Raw genomic sequence first — 13671 nt, 5'->3', positions numbered from 1 at the left:
GCACACTCGGACTTGGCTTCGAGGTGAAGCCAAAGGGCAAGGGTGGAGCGCCACGGGCCCCAACCTCCTGCGGCCTCGGTCGACATGTGGTGCTTGATGGGACGTGGGCATCTATGCTTCCCCACGCAGCCTCAGCAACTGTTCGGCTTGACTAGAACCTGTTGCATGCAGAAAGATCATCATTACTGTGGATTATGGAGCCCGACGGTTGGCCTCCTCCTGGCTATAAATGAGGGGAGGGGCAGAGCCCCCTTGCTCGTCTCCATCTTCTTATTGCCCGCTTTCTTCTTCTCCTTCCTTGTCTCACCCTCTTGCCGAAGCGTCCATGGCGCCAATGAGGAGGTTCTCCGCCGCGGAAAAGGGGAAGACCCCCAAGGAGGGGTCGGGTTCGCCGCCTCCCAAGAGAGGCTGAGGACGCCCCCGCAAGTATGTCGCGACCCCGGCGGTGGCCCCTCGGGGGCGCGGGCACACCCCTTCGAGAGCAAGCGTCGCCTCAGGAAGCCGCGACGACACTTCCTCTCGCGGTGGGAGCCGCCGAGCATGGGGCAACCCCTACGATGGGGGGAGGCGTGTTGTGGTCGCCCGGCCTCCTTGGCTGCGCTCCCACTCGACAGACGTGTTCCCGGAGTTCGTCGTGTGGTCGGAGAGGCCTGCTGGCATCTGGCTCCCGCTCCCGCGCTTCTTTGCGGATGCGCTACCAACCGTGGTGCTTGATGGCCTCTGGCTGTAGGCTGACGGCTGCTGCAGCAGGGCCTCATGGGTGGGGGTCGAAGTCAGCACCGCGGGCAACATGTCCTTGACCCGCGGTTGGCAGCCGTTTTCCCGCGCGCGGGGTCTGAGCTGGAGGTGCACCCTCCATTTCAGGTACGATGGCCTCGCGACCCTCTACGTGAGTGTGTTTGTGGAAGACAGTCGTCGCGTGGGGTGCTGCCTGGAGAATGGCAGCGGCGACACTACAAGAAATATGTCAACTAGTGACCTTCTGTTAGTGGCCCTTGAAGAATTGGTCATAGATCTATGACCATTTGAGACCAATTGGTCAAAAGCTGTTCGGGGGGCTCCAAACCCTAAACCATTGCGACCATTTTGATTAGAAAGGTCGTAATTTCTTACACAAAATGGTCATAAAGCAAACAACGCTAGTCCGCTGCCTTATTTCCAGTTGTCAACGACCAATATAGATGGTCATAGCCATGTAAATTGTGGTGGGTTGCGATGACTAGGCGCCATCTCATCAGTTTTGCCTATGTGTCATGTCCATGTGTCAATTTTTACCCTAGGTTGTGAAGCAACCTATATTTCTGTTATTCCAAAAATTCGCAAAAAATTCTCATAAATTGTTTGGATCATATCTTCTTCAAATATGTCAAAAACCTTCCTTGCCTAGTTCAAAAGTATTTCAACAATATCCATTTTCCTATTTTGTTCAGAGCAGCACTTCGTGAAGGAAGTACCACTTTGGAATGTCCAAATAGTATCCATTTTCTACAGTGCTTTCCTATGCCCAAATAACCATCCTCCACCAAATGCCAGCTCAATCCATTCATTATTTTGAGCCCAGCTTCAACATTCGTATTTATGTCTGGTGTGGTACTTTGCAAAGTAAGTACCACCTAGGATCCTCCTTTTGAGCTGAAAATTTGTGAAGACGGTCTTCTTAGTAACTAATCATCCTCAGCCAAAACTCACACCCATTATCCATGTACATCTCTTGTACCGCTAATCAAATACTTGGCTACTAATTCATGTTTGAGCATCGATCGGTCTCCTCGTGAGAATTTTATGTCATAATTATCTTCCTAGCACCTACCTGGGGAGTGCCCAACCCACTAGACATGCCTAGGCCGCCCAGAACACATGGCAATGCCACGGTCACGCAGTGACCACGCGGTGGGCATGCGAGTTTACGCGCTCTAGAGTTGGGGCCCTTGGTCACCGCCCAAACCTCGACGTATGCCACCAAACCATGTATTTATGATTAAATAGGTACTTATGTAACTAGAAATGATTTTTGGAAAAAAATAAATAGCAAGCTATGAGGCATCTGCAGTTCAAATTTGACCCGCTTCCAACTAAATCGGCGGAAATTAGTCTTTTTCACGAGAGGTGGATAAAAACTTTTTACACCCAACCATTTTGTCAATTGTGCATTAAATATGTCCTAGTATTTTAAAAAATTGATTTGGTCCATTTCTGCAACAATTATTTGGGAGGTCCTTCACAAAAAACCCTCCTTTGGGGCACTCGAAAAATGGAAAATGGTTTTTTCATCCAAAGAAAATAAAAACTTCCTTAGGCAACATTGTTTGCCATTCCAATATGCACCCTTGTGCACAATATGAGATCATTTGAACAAACTATTCCATGAATGTGGCCATAAGATTGATCATTTGGCTTGAAAGCCATTGATCTCCATACGTGATAGCTCGTTTCTGAGAACACTTTTTTAAAATACTTGTCGTATTAAAAGTTTGCTATTTTTCCTGGGAACTTGGCCACATATAATGACACAATGCGAAGGTTTCCCAATTTTTTGTTTTTTTTTGAATTTTTTATGCCCGTTTCAAATGCGGTCAAAACGCTCGGAATGACCATTCCTCGCTAGTGGTTGAATCTTCGAATTTTTTGTTTTTTCTCTGATTAAATAGATACTTATGTACCTAGAAATGATTTTTGGAAAAAATAAAGAGCAAACTACACGGCATCTACAGTTCAAATTTGACCCACTTCCAGCTGAATCAGCGGAAAATTGTCTTTTTCACGAGAGGTGGATCAAAACTTTTTACACCCAACCATTTGGTCAATTGTGCATTAAATATGTCCTAGTATTTTAGAAAAATGATTTGGTCCAATTTTCCAACAAATATATGGTAGGTCCTTCACACAAAAAACTCATTTTGGGCCCTCGGAAAATGGAAAATGATTTTTTCGGCCATTGAAAACGAAAACTTCCTTAGGCAACATTGTTTATCATTCCAATATGCACCTTTGTGCATAATATGAGATCATTTGAACAAACTATGCCATGAATGTGGCCATAAGATTGATCATTTGGCTTGGAAGCCATTGATCTCCACACATGGTAGCTCGTTTCTGAGAACACTTTTTTAAAAATAATTGATGTATTGCAAGTTTATTATTTTTCGTAATAACTTGGTCACATGTAATGACACAATGCGAAGGTTTTCCAATTTTTTGAATCTTTTTGAATTTTTTATGCTCGTTTCAAAATGCGGTCAAAACAACGGGCATGACCGTTCAAAGCTAAGGGTCGAATTTTGCAAAAAAATTGAAGTATCTCTGATTAAATAGATACTTATGTACCTAGAAATTATTTTTGAGAAAAATAAAGAGAAAGTATGAGGCACCTGTAGTTCAAATTTGACCCGCTTTCTACCGAATCAGCGGAAATTTGTTTAAATGACCAAAAATAGCTAGAAGGATCGGAAATGCATAAAAATTGGTAATCATCCATAAAATATGGTCTATATTAAGTGAAAAAAAATTAGTGATGCCAATTTGCAGAATAGTTTTGGTAGTTGCTTCACAAAACCCCCTGTTTTTAGCACTAAGAAATAATTTTATATTTTTGAACCAATCAAAAGGCAGCCCACGGATCACCCCCCACTGTAGTTGATCTGAGCCGTCCACACCCTCCCTCAGTCCCTCGATCCAGCGTCTCTCTCCCACCTATCCTAAACGCACGCGCACGACACATCTCCTCCCTCAGTCCCTCGATCCAGATCCAGATCCACATCGCCTCCGCCTCCCTCTCCCCGATCCAGATCGCCGCCGCCACCCCTCCGCCACCCAATGCCATCCATCCTCCCTTCCTTTGCCGGCGCCCCTTCCTCCCAACAACCTCTTTGCCCACGGCCATGGCAAGGATCCAAAGCAGGTCAGCCGGCGGCGGCCATGGCGCATATCTTCCTCACCCCATAGCCGGCGGCGACCATGGCAAGTCACCAGAGACGGGCGGAGTGGGAGGGGCTCGCGCCGCCAGGACAGACCCCCCCCCCCTCCGACGACGCGGCTGGTGCGGGAGGGCTTCAACTCTTCTCAGGCGGGGCGGCCGTCGTCAAGGGGCGCCAATGGATGTGCGGGCGCCACGTGATGCGCCACTTCGGATTGGACTGCCACGGCCTCCCCGCCGACTTGTCAGTCTCCAGCCCTCGTCCTTCCTTCTCCTCACGGCACGGTGCTGGCCGTTCCAAGCCGTGCTGTTGCGTGTGGAGTTCCTCTACTCACGCTTTGGCTGCTGTTTGTCATGGTGTGCAGGGCGAAGAAGGCGAAGAAGGGGAGGTCGCCGCTGGCGGAGGAGATGGAGGCCTTCTTCGCCGCGGCGGAGGGCGACGTCGCGCGGCGCTTCGCTGCCAAATGAGTACCGTGCATGCATGGGTTAGGCTTGGCAACAGCTTCATCCTACTAGTCCTATGCTCTTGAGGAAAAGCTGCTGCGGATTTATATGGGAGTAGCTTAGCAATGTATGTGTAGGAGTGGGCCTGTAAATTCTGCTCAAGGAGCCTCTGGTGAATATCTCGGTTGTCAGTCAGTTTGGTGTTGCACACAGCACACGCACACTCACACAGTAAAGAAAAACGCCAAGCATGTGCTTTGCCCTCCAATTCTCTGTCGCCATTTTTCTTTTTCTCTTGATTGAAAAGGCCAGCTGTTGGTGCTAGTGTATGAAGGAATTTGAACAAAATCACCACACATATAGACTGTTTTGAGCACCCCCCCCCCAAAGTAATTTTTGGGATCTTGGTCTTTTGTAAAAAAAACTAAATGGATTGGGACATTTCTCAACAGCAAAGGGAAAAATGGTTCCAACTTAATTTTTGTATCTTTCAAATTAGCTCAAGCAATTATATTTCCAGAAACAAAAAGTGAAGTTGGTAGAGCAGTACTATTCCTGTTCTTTTCTAACGTTTGGATCTTGTGCTTTGGATTGAAGGTACAACTATGACGTCGTCGCAGACGCTCCCATGGATGGGCATCAGCAAGCTCCCATGCTGAGATCGACAAGCTCGACCTCGGCATCGGCAAGTACAACAAGACCTGTTGCAGCATCGTCACCAAGCACGTCGCCGAGTGGGAGGCCGTCGTCATGCACATGGGGAGGTGGATTGACTACAAGGCTGACTTGCAAGGGGAGGTGGTCCATCGCCTTGGCCGTCCTCACCGTCGGCTTCTCTCCTCTAAGTTATCCCACTGATTCCTCCCCTCTGCTTATCTCCCATGCTCTATGTGGTAAATCTTATGATGGCCTTGGCGCCATGGAAATTTCTGCTTTGGCCATAAGATCTTGGACTTGCTGTCATCTTGGATTGATTATAAGCTTGATGTTGTCTTGGCTTCTTAGAACTAAGAATAGTAACCCTCCAAAGTGATAATATTCAGAAGCTCATTGCACATTTAGCTCTGAAGAATTGTTCTACTCACATTTTATATCAAACTTCTTACACATTCAGATCAGCTAGTACCAGGAGCTAGTAGTTGAGAGCTCTAGTTGTTGCACAATGGCAAGAACTTTGAATCAATTTGGTAGTCCTAGTGCTGGCTGCTGCTATTGTAATTCTGGATATGATGATAATTACTTTATGTAATTATTAAGCTCATGAGGTGATGACGATAAACTAGGATACATATTGAAGTGTATGTATTACATGGTTCATACTAGGTCATTGCAATTTCTGTTTGTTTGGTATAAATTTATTAATCAGGCTGCTAAAATAAAAATGTTGGGTGCTTTCATTGCCTGCATGTTTAGTTAAGTGAGAGCCAGCTACCTGCAAGGTTGTTTGCAGGTCTAATGATGTGTGAAGAGCAGGCTTGCAATGCCTGTCTTTTCTCATATTGCTCCAAACGTAACTATGGCCTTCACATGAGGGGATTCTATGGCCTGTCCCCATTTCTCTTTGTAGGTAAAGATGTTGATTTAGGTCCAGATGGGTGTCTGCGCAATTTAGCCTTTTTGTTTCTTGTGTCCCTAGTTTAGGTGTGTGTTCAAGCAAAAAAAGGTGGGCGTTGATGTTGTTATTGTGTCCTGGAGCCTCGAGTAAAGGGCAAGGATGCAATGCTTGTCGTTCTCATACTGCTCCAAAGAGTAACCGTGGCCTTCTCATGTAGAGTATTGATGCCTTGTGTAGGTAATTAGTATTATGTCCATGTTGTTGTTGTCTAGATGGTAATGGCTCATCAGAATATACACACACGAGTGTATCATGTAACAATTAGCAGAGCAAACAGAATATATACACATTAAATCTATTGTTCTGTTTTATCATTGTGCTGCATATGTTTCTAACTCCACTATTTCTATTTTTCTTTATCACCTTATCCAACATTGTAGATTCCTGTATTGATGCATGCCAACTATGAATATGATCTTGCATTAAGCTTTAGCTGGCTATTAATTATATTGTGCTAGCTGCTGTCTAACCATGGCCTGCGGTGGCTGGGTGTTTCTTTTGGGCACAGGTGACTTGTACACGAAGTTGTACGACTAGGTGTTTCTTTTGGGTGTGTCCAGCACATGTTCGAGTTCACTTGCGATGGGATTTTGCCTGATAGGTGTTTGTGGTAATATCTGTATATTTATTCTAGATCATTTACATTAACAATGATATATTTCTGTAATAGTGAAGAAATACCTTCTTGAGTTGCATGCCTTGACTCCGTAGATCAGTGGAATTATCATGAGTAGTATACAACCTAAGATGTTCGATTGTATACAAACTGCACCTTGAAATTAATATGTTCCAGGCTGTGTCTTTGATTGCAAATGTTTATTCACTATAAACTCTTCTATCTGTGATAAATGCAACTAGAAGAATTTGTCCCATGTAAAATTCTGTAATCCCTATTAGCTGAAACTTGAGCATTACAAAGTTTCATTTCTAAGTTCAGTTTGTTGATAAGCCATCCTCCTCCTATTTCTGGATTTATCGTGCATACACAACCCTTCATGAAAATAAACTACATGCGATATACTCAAATAGCACTAGGGTCTGGGACTATTTTATGGTGTTGTGGATATACTTTGTGATTTACAGTTACTCTCTGGTGTCATATTATGGTCTAATATATTTTGTTTTGACTCTTTGTTTGTGGCCAGGAAAGTGGTGAGGAGATGTTGATGATGCCTACTTACTTGGCTGCTATGGTGATGCATGTACCGGTGAAGCAAGCACACATGCAAGGCTGGCCCCATGTATCTTCCTTGGCTGTGAATATCATCTATAGGTACGAAAAATGTCCCACCTCTCTGTCGTTTTGCTCCTCTTCTCCTTGCATCCGAGGAAATTGGTGCTTTATATGCTATTGATTTACAGTGTCTGTTCGTTAACACCAAGTCCAAACTGTTGCTTTGATTTTTCCTGTTACTTAGGATAGCAGTATGACCAGGACAAGCTACAAGCTCCCAGCGCGTCTGATCCAGGGTGCTAGGGCCAACCTCTTACGGAAGATGGCCATGCTCACGAGCCCCTTTGGATCAAAATAGGTATTCCTTTCTGCCTCTTTTTGGATTCACTCATATTTTGCCTCGTGGATTGATGGATTTGTCCTATGGTACTGTAATTGTAAAGTCTGGTCCTCATTTACTTTCTGTAACTGATTGCCTCTGTCTAAATTTCGAATGCATGCTAGCTAAGGCTTTATCTAGCCCTTGGTGTTGATTGAGCGTTTGCTCCTCTAATGTTCATGAAGTCCATTGTTATATACCTCTCATTGTAGGATGGCAAGTTGTGGCAGCTGGAGCATGTCTCGTAAGAGAGAGCAATGAAATCCCTCTATTGTATATTCCGTAAAAAGGCTGTTCTGTAAAAAAATACATTGTACTATTATGATAGTAGCAGATGTGCCTTCATTTTCTTTATTGTATATTCCCTCTGTTCCTGCTATATTTCTGTGTAGGGAAATGTATTCCTGAGATGATTTTTTGTGTTACTAGTAAGATGCCCGTGCTACGCTACGGGATCAAAAAAGATAAGGTGGACCTAAGTTATAGTCAGGAACTCATACATTGATTAAAGTAGTGATATATTATTATTGATAAATAGACATCGAGCACAATCAAACATATGTTTTTTAATCGATGAACCCCTTCGTCATGAAGCCAAACTCTTTATTGTCCATCTACATCTCGTAGGAAGACCCTTCTCCCTACTCAACTCTCTAATTGCTCGCTCTATCCTATATCAAGGGGAGAGCATGCGGCAAATATAAAATTCGTCTACACACGTAGCAACTTACACACGTAGCAACTGTGACAACATTCACCAGCTTTATCTCTCCATTTGCCTGTCTTTGGCTTCTGTTTGCTTAACATGGACTACAACTCCAGCCCGCACACAATTATCTGCTAGAAATGGTAAAGACATTGAGCACCTCACAAACATATCACATCCAGTAACAAGCCACGATAACTCACATGAGAAAAGAGAAAACAATAAAATAAAACACTTGGTGCATAACTTGCATACATGAGTACATACAAGTACAACCAAAATAATCGGGCTCCATAAGCAAGATTACTATGGCAAAATGATGTGCCATGTGCCAGCATCCTTCGAACAGTGGCTTCGTCAAATGCAAGCCCTGTGAACTCCTCTTTAGTTGTTTGCTCAAAACATTTATGCCAACCATATTAGTTTTGGGACTCTCACATCATCCATCTGCTCACCTAAAAAGAATAAAGGATATTAGACAATCAATACAGCATACGTAACAGTCAGGTATATTCAGGGAAAGGAACAAATATTAGCCTGTAGATGGTTTGTAGTATATTTAGTCAAGGAAAAAACAATGAATAACACTTGCAATGCATTTTGTACCAAGCAAAGGAACAAAATGTACAGTAAAACATGCTTTTGAATCATGTGTATATATAGAAGGGGCGAATGCACATGCACATATTATGCATACAAAAACATCAGTACTGGCCCTCTTTTCACTTTCTTGCATCAACCAGGTTTCCACACATACACAAAAAAAAAGATGCCGATAATAGACAGCAAGGAAATAAATATTCGAGGTGTGAATTGAAATTTTTGATGTGGAGCTACCAAGCAAATGAGGGGCGTCGATGAAAAACGGCCTGCTGTAGGTGTCATCCAAAATTATTTGAACAGTGGAAGTAATAAAGAAAACTACCAAAAACAATTTGAATACATGTATAATATTTTCTGCAAAAAATATCATGAACGCTAATGCAAGCATCTTAGTTGTTTTTCTTAAAGTCCTCTACACAAACTTCAGAACCATAATAGCTGGAAAGCAATTTTAGATGATTGACCCTAGTAATCTAGATAGATTGAATTTCTACAGCCATCGAATTGTACTCGAGTGATTCATACCTTGAACTACACGCTGAGAACTTCTTTGTAGACTATGTTCTTTGTAAAATTTGCATTGGAGTTGGTTTGGCCTTCCTTTTGCTTTTCTGGGACAGTAAGAACCTTCATATTACTTCTTGATATAGCTCTAGAAAGAGAAACATAGAGTTGCCCGTGTGAAAATACCGGTTCAGGGAGGTATACACCAACATTTGGTATAGTTTGTCCATGTGCCTTGTTAATGGTCATAGCAAAGCTAAGCCTGACTGGAAACTACTTCATCTTGAACCTAAATGGAAACATCTCATCATCTGATGGGCAAAGAGGAATTCAAGGAAGGAACACCCTCTTACCGGCATGCTGGCCCAGCACAATCTCAGCATCAATTGCATTCCTCATGAACCCTCGGACAATCAGCCTCGTCCTGTTGCACAACCCACTCGCTGGGTCAATGTTCCGTAACAATATAATAGGACAATTAATCTTCAACTTGAGGATATGGGGAGGTAGACCATTAGGTGTCAATGAATTCAAGAATTCTGCAGGGTAGTAGTTGTGTGGATCATCCTCAACGCGATCAAAACTGTAGTATATCATCTCCTCCCCAGGAAATCTCTCAATCATCCTCATATTGATTTTGTCAACGTACTCATTCCGAGTTGATAGAATTGCTCATGACGTTATGTAGTTTCGATCCAAGAGGTTTTCATCTAGCGGCATCGGGAAAACACTTTCAATAAGCTTGTCAATATCAGAGGCAACGCCGGTATATGGTACACAAATCTCATCTGGGAATCGTATGTAACCATCATCCATAGTATCTTTGGTGCCATTCCCAACACGCAGAAGATAATCAGCAAACCATGGATCACTTTGAGCCCTCATATTACGGACAAGTCTTATATGTCTCATACTCTCCCAAAGGTAAGACTTGCGTAGCGTCGCGTCAATTATTTGTGACCTTGTTCCCTTGCGAACAACAGGAAGCACTTGTCTGAAATCTCCGCCAAACACGATAGTCTTTCCGCCAAATGGCAGGTCAGGTTGAGCCATGATGTCCCTCATGCTATTATCAAGGGCCTCGACTGCCTGTCTCCTTGTCATGGAGGCCTCATCCCAAATTATGAGGGAGGCGCTCATAAGAAGCTTAGCTGTCCCACTTTGCTTGGTGAAGCTGCAAACTCCACCATCTTCAATGTTCAATGGTATTTTAAACCATGAGTGTGCAGTCCTCCCGCCGGGCAAGATGGATGCAGCAACGCCTGATGTCGCTGTTGCAATAGCTATTTTACCCTCACCACATACTTTTGCAAGTAGTGCTTTGTATAGATAAGTCTTTCCAGTGCCTCCTGGTCCATCAACAAAGAACACACCTCCTTGGCCACTATTGATTGTTGCAAGTACCTCATCATATGCATATCTCTGTTCTGGGTTTAGGAAAGATGAAAAGCCAAGGTGTTCTGGGTTCACCCCTATCGTCGACTCCTCTGTGATCTCCCTAGCCTCGTTATTTGAGCCATCATACGACTCATCAATTTCTGGAAGAGGGAATGATGATATGTCCTTCCCCATCGATTCAAGCATACTTTTTATATCTAACAAAGCCATCTGCTCAACTGCATGAGGGGACATGTGGTTTAGTCGATAGTCTTCTGTCATAGCTTCCAAGTGCCTGTCCCATAGACCACACACATTGCTAGGCTCACAAAAGACCAATATAGTGGCAAATAGCCTTCGAAGGGAAGATGGCATCTGAAAAACCTCAGCTTCATTAAGACACTCGTCAATAGTATTATCTGACTCGATAAGACCCCTCCTTTCAGCAGCTTCACGAAATGTCGGGAAAACAATACCATCCACTGTCCTTAGGTCTTGGAAAGATGTAGCACCTGTGACATGGTTTAGAAGCACTCTAAGATAATACCTCTCCCCTTCGGCTGGATGAGCAGACACAATTCTCCCGATCTGTGTGCGTTCATCCCTCCTTTTCCAATACTTTCCACCCGAGATCCAAATAAAAGATGCCGGAAAATCCTTATATAAAATTCCCCGGGGCAACTCATACTTCTTGTTTGCTTCAAAATACTCGGTTAGCATGGTCTTGGAAGCTCCTTCCTGGGAGAGGACATCATTCAGATTCACGCCCGCCGGGAATGACACCATGTGCATATTAGGGAGGTGGAGTTGTAGCTGCCTAACAGAAGGAAATATCTCACTAAGGTCAAAACCATAGATCCTCCATAATGCTTCTGGTGGTGTAACCCATCTGGAATCTCTGTATTGCTTTATTTCATCAATGTTTCCGTCACTATCCACCGCGTCGATAGAAACAGATGCTCGATCATGCCCCTTATATATGTATTTAAAGAGGTACTTCACAGCTTTTATGCTTGAGCAAACCTCAACATTGATGTGGCAGTTATACCTTCTTAGTAGGTAAGGATTGTATGGAACAACCCACCTATTGTCTAAATCTTCACCCCATACCTTCGCACGACGTCCAGCATCTCTCCTCCGGTATATGGGATATGAGTCCTTTCCCTGAAGGGTTGACGCATTAAATGGTCGTGGATAGTAGTTCTTGCAGCTACCATTTTGCATGCACACGTTCTTGGGGTTGAGGACTCCACACGGGCCATGCATCATGTGCTTGACGACCATTTTGTACAACTTTGGGTACTTGGATTTGTCTGGCAATTCAGCAGATATTAGACAGTCATATTGCTCTGGCAAGTTAGCTTGTACCTCCCCTCCATGCTTAGGAGGAAATGAGCATGTGGTAGACCTCCTTTCTGAAACTCAACGACATACACATATGCTGCTACCTTACCGAGCATGTGCTTCTTAAAAAGTTGTATCTTGAGGTCTTCCAACTTTGCTCGAAATACTCGTACGATAAGATCAGGGCGATCCTGTGGGGTTTGTCCAGGCTCTAGCTCACTAATTATCTCATCCCAATTTGGATTGCAAGTTATGGTTAAAAATATATCTGGTTTCCCATACTTTTGCACCAAGGCCATGGCATCAAGATACCTTCGTCTCCTATCTCTTTTTCCCCCAATAAATGATGTAGGAAGTATAGTCCATTTGCCCACTGCATCCACACGGTTTTCCCCAGCTTGAAGGCTATCAACAACACCTTGGTATAGATCAGCACGTATTTGTTTCTGGTGATTTCTGATATAGTCCAATCTTGAGCTTTCAACCTTGATGTACATATCAACCACATACTGTTGGAACAGTCGTTTACCGTATAGCATGGTGTTAAATACACCACGACGTATTTGAAACTTGTAGCAATAGTAGTCTCTAACAGATACGCATAATCGACTATTTGTATATGTACCTATGGAAATGAGAGCTAACAAGAGGAAATATTAAGAAAAGTAAGTACAATGAGGATAAACAAAATGAACACATGCTATTTCCGTTATATGAATTACCTAGACTATGTCGACCACTGCGACGAGATTGAAGTATATCATTCAAGTTGACGCCATTCTTTGGGATTTCGGGATGCCAACCAATCTCCCCTCTTGGAAAGAATAAAGGGTAAGACAATGGATCATAGCATCCATAATATGGCTGGATGCTATATCTCTTGTTGTCGTTACCAAACAGTACTATGCTATGATCAAAGTGCTTACATAGTTCATTACCCTCAACCAAAATAGCCGCAACCTCCAATGATATAGGCAAGTTATATCTCTGTTGGTCCAACCTCATGTCGGTGTTTAGTTCAATACGGTATTCCTCAAGGTCATCGACTCCACCTAGATTCCTGAATGTCTCAGAATAAGGATTATCCTTGAGGATGTCGACAAGCTTACGAATGACATCTCGGTCTAGGTTTGGGGAGCGCCGAAACCTATGTTGTAAACTGGGATCATCATCATAGAAGTAGAGCTCCAAATGCTTAGTTCCATCTTGAGTTGGACCAAATGAAAAGATGTTGTGGTAAACCTGACCGTGAGCTTGGAACGTATACACTCCTGAACTCATGTTTGTGTATCTATTGTCCAGACTGACTCCAAGGGTGGTGAATGAGAAGTGTCCATTAAAGTACCGAATGTTCTCCCTAAAATGCACGGCATTGGGATCTGAACTTGTGTATAACATTTGAAGTTCCAAGGGAGGTTCTGAGTGTGCTAGGTTAATCTTTCCGGACCGACAACAAAATCCACTTGTTTCATACTGGAACCTCTTTGCACCACAGTGATTGCAATCAGGTTTTGGTGTCAACATGTGAGTACTTACTGGTATATTGTGGTAGACACGATCATATAGGTCAGGGACAATGGTGTCTGTTGTAAAGGCATCTACCAAGTATTCA

Source organism: Triticum aestivum, chromosome 2A, assembly GCF_018294505.1.
Source record: "Triticum aestivum cultivar Chinese Spring chromosome 2A, IWGSC CS RefSeq v2.1, whole genome shotgun sequence".
NCBI lineage: Eukaryota > Viridiplantae > Streptophyta > Magnoliopsida > Poales > Poaceae > Triticum > Triticum aestivum.
The sequence above is the reverse complement of the archived record's forward strand: the minus strand, read 5'-3'. Positions refer to the sequence as shown.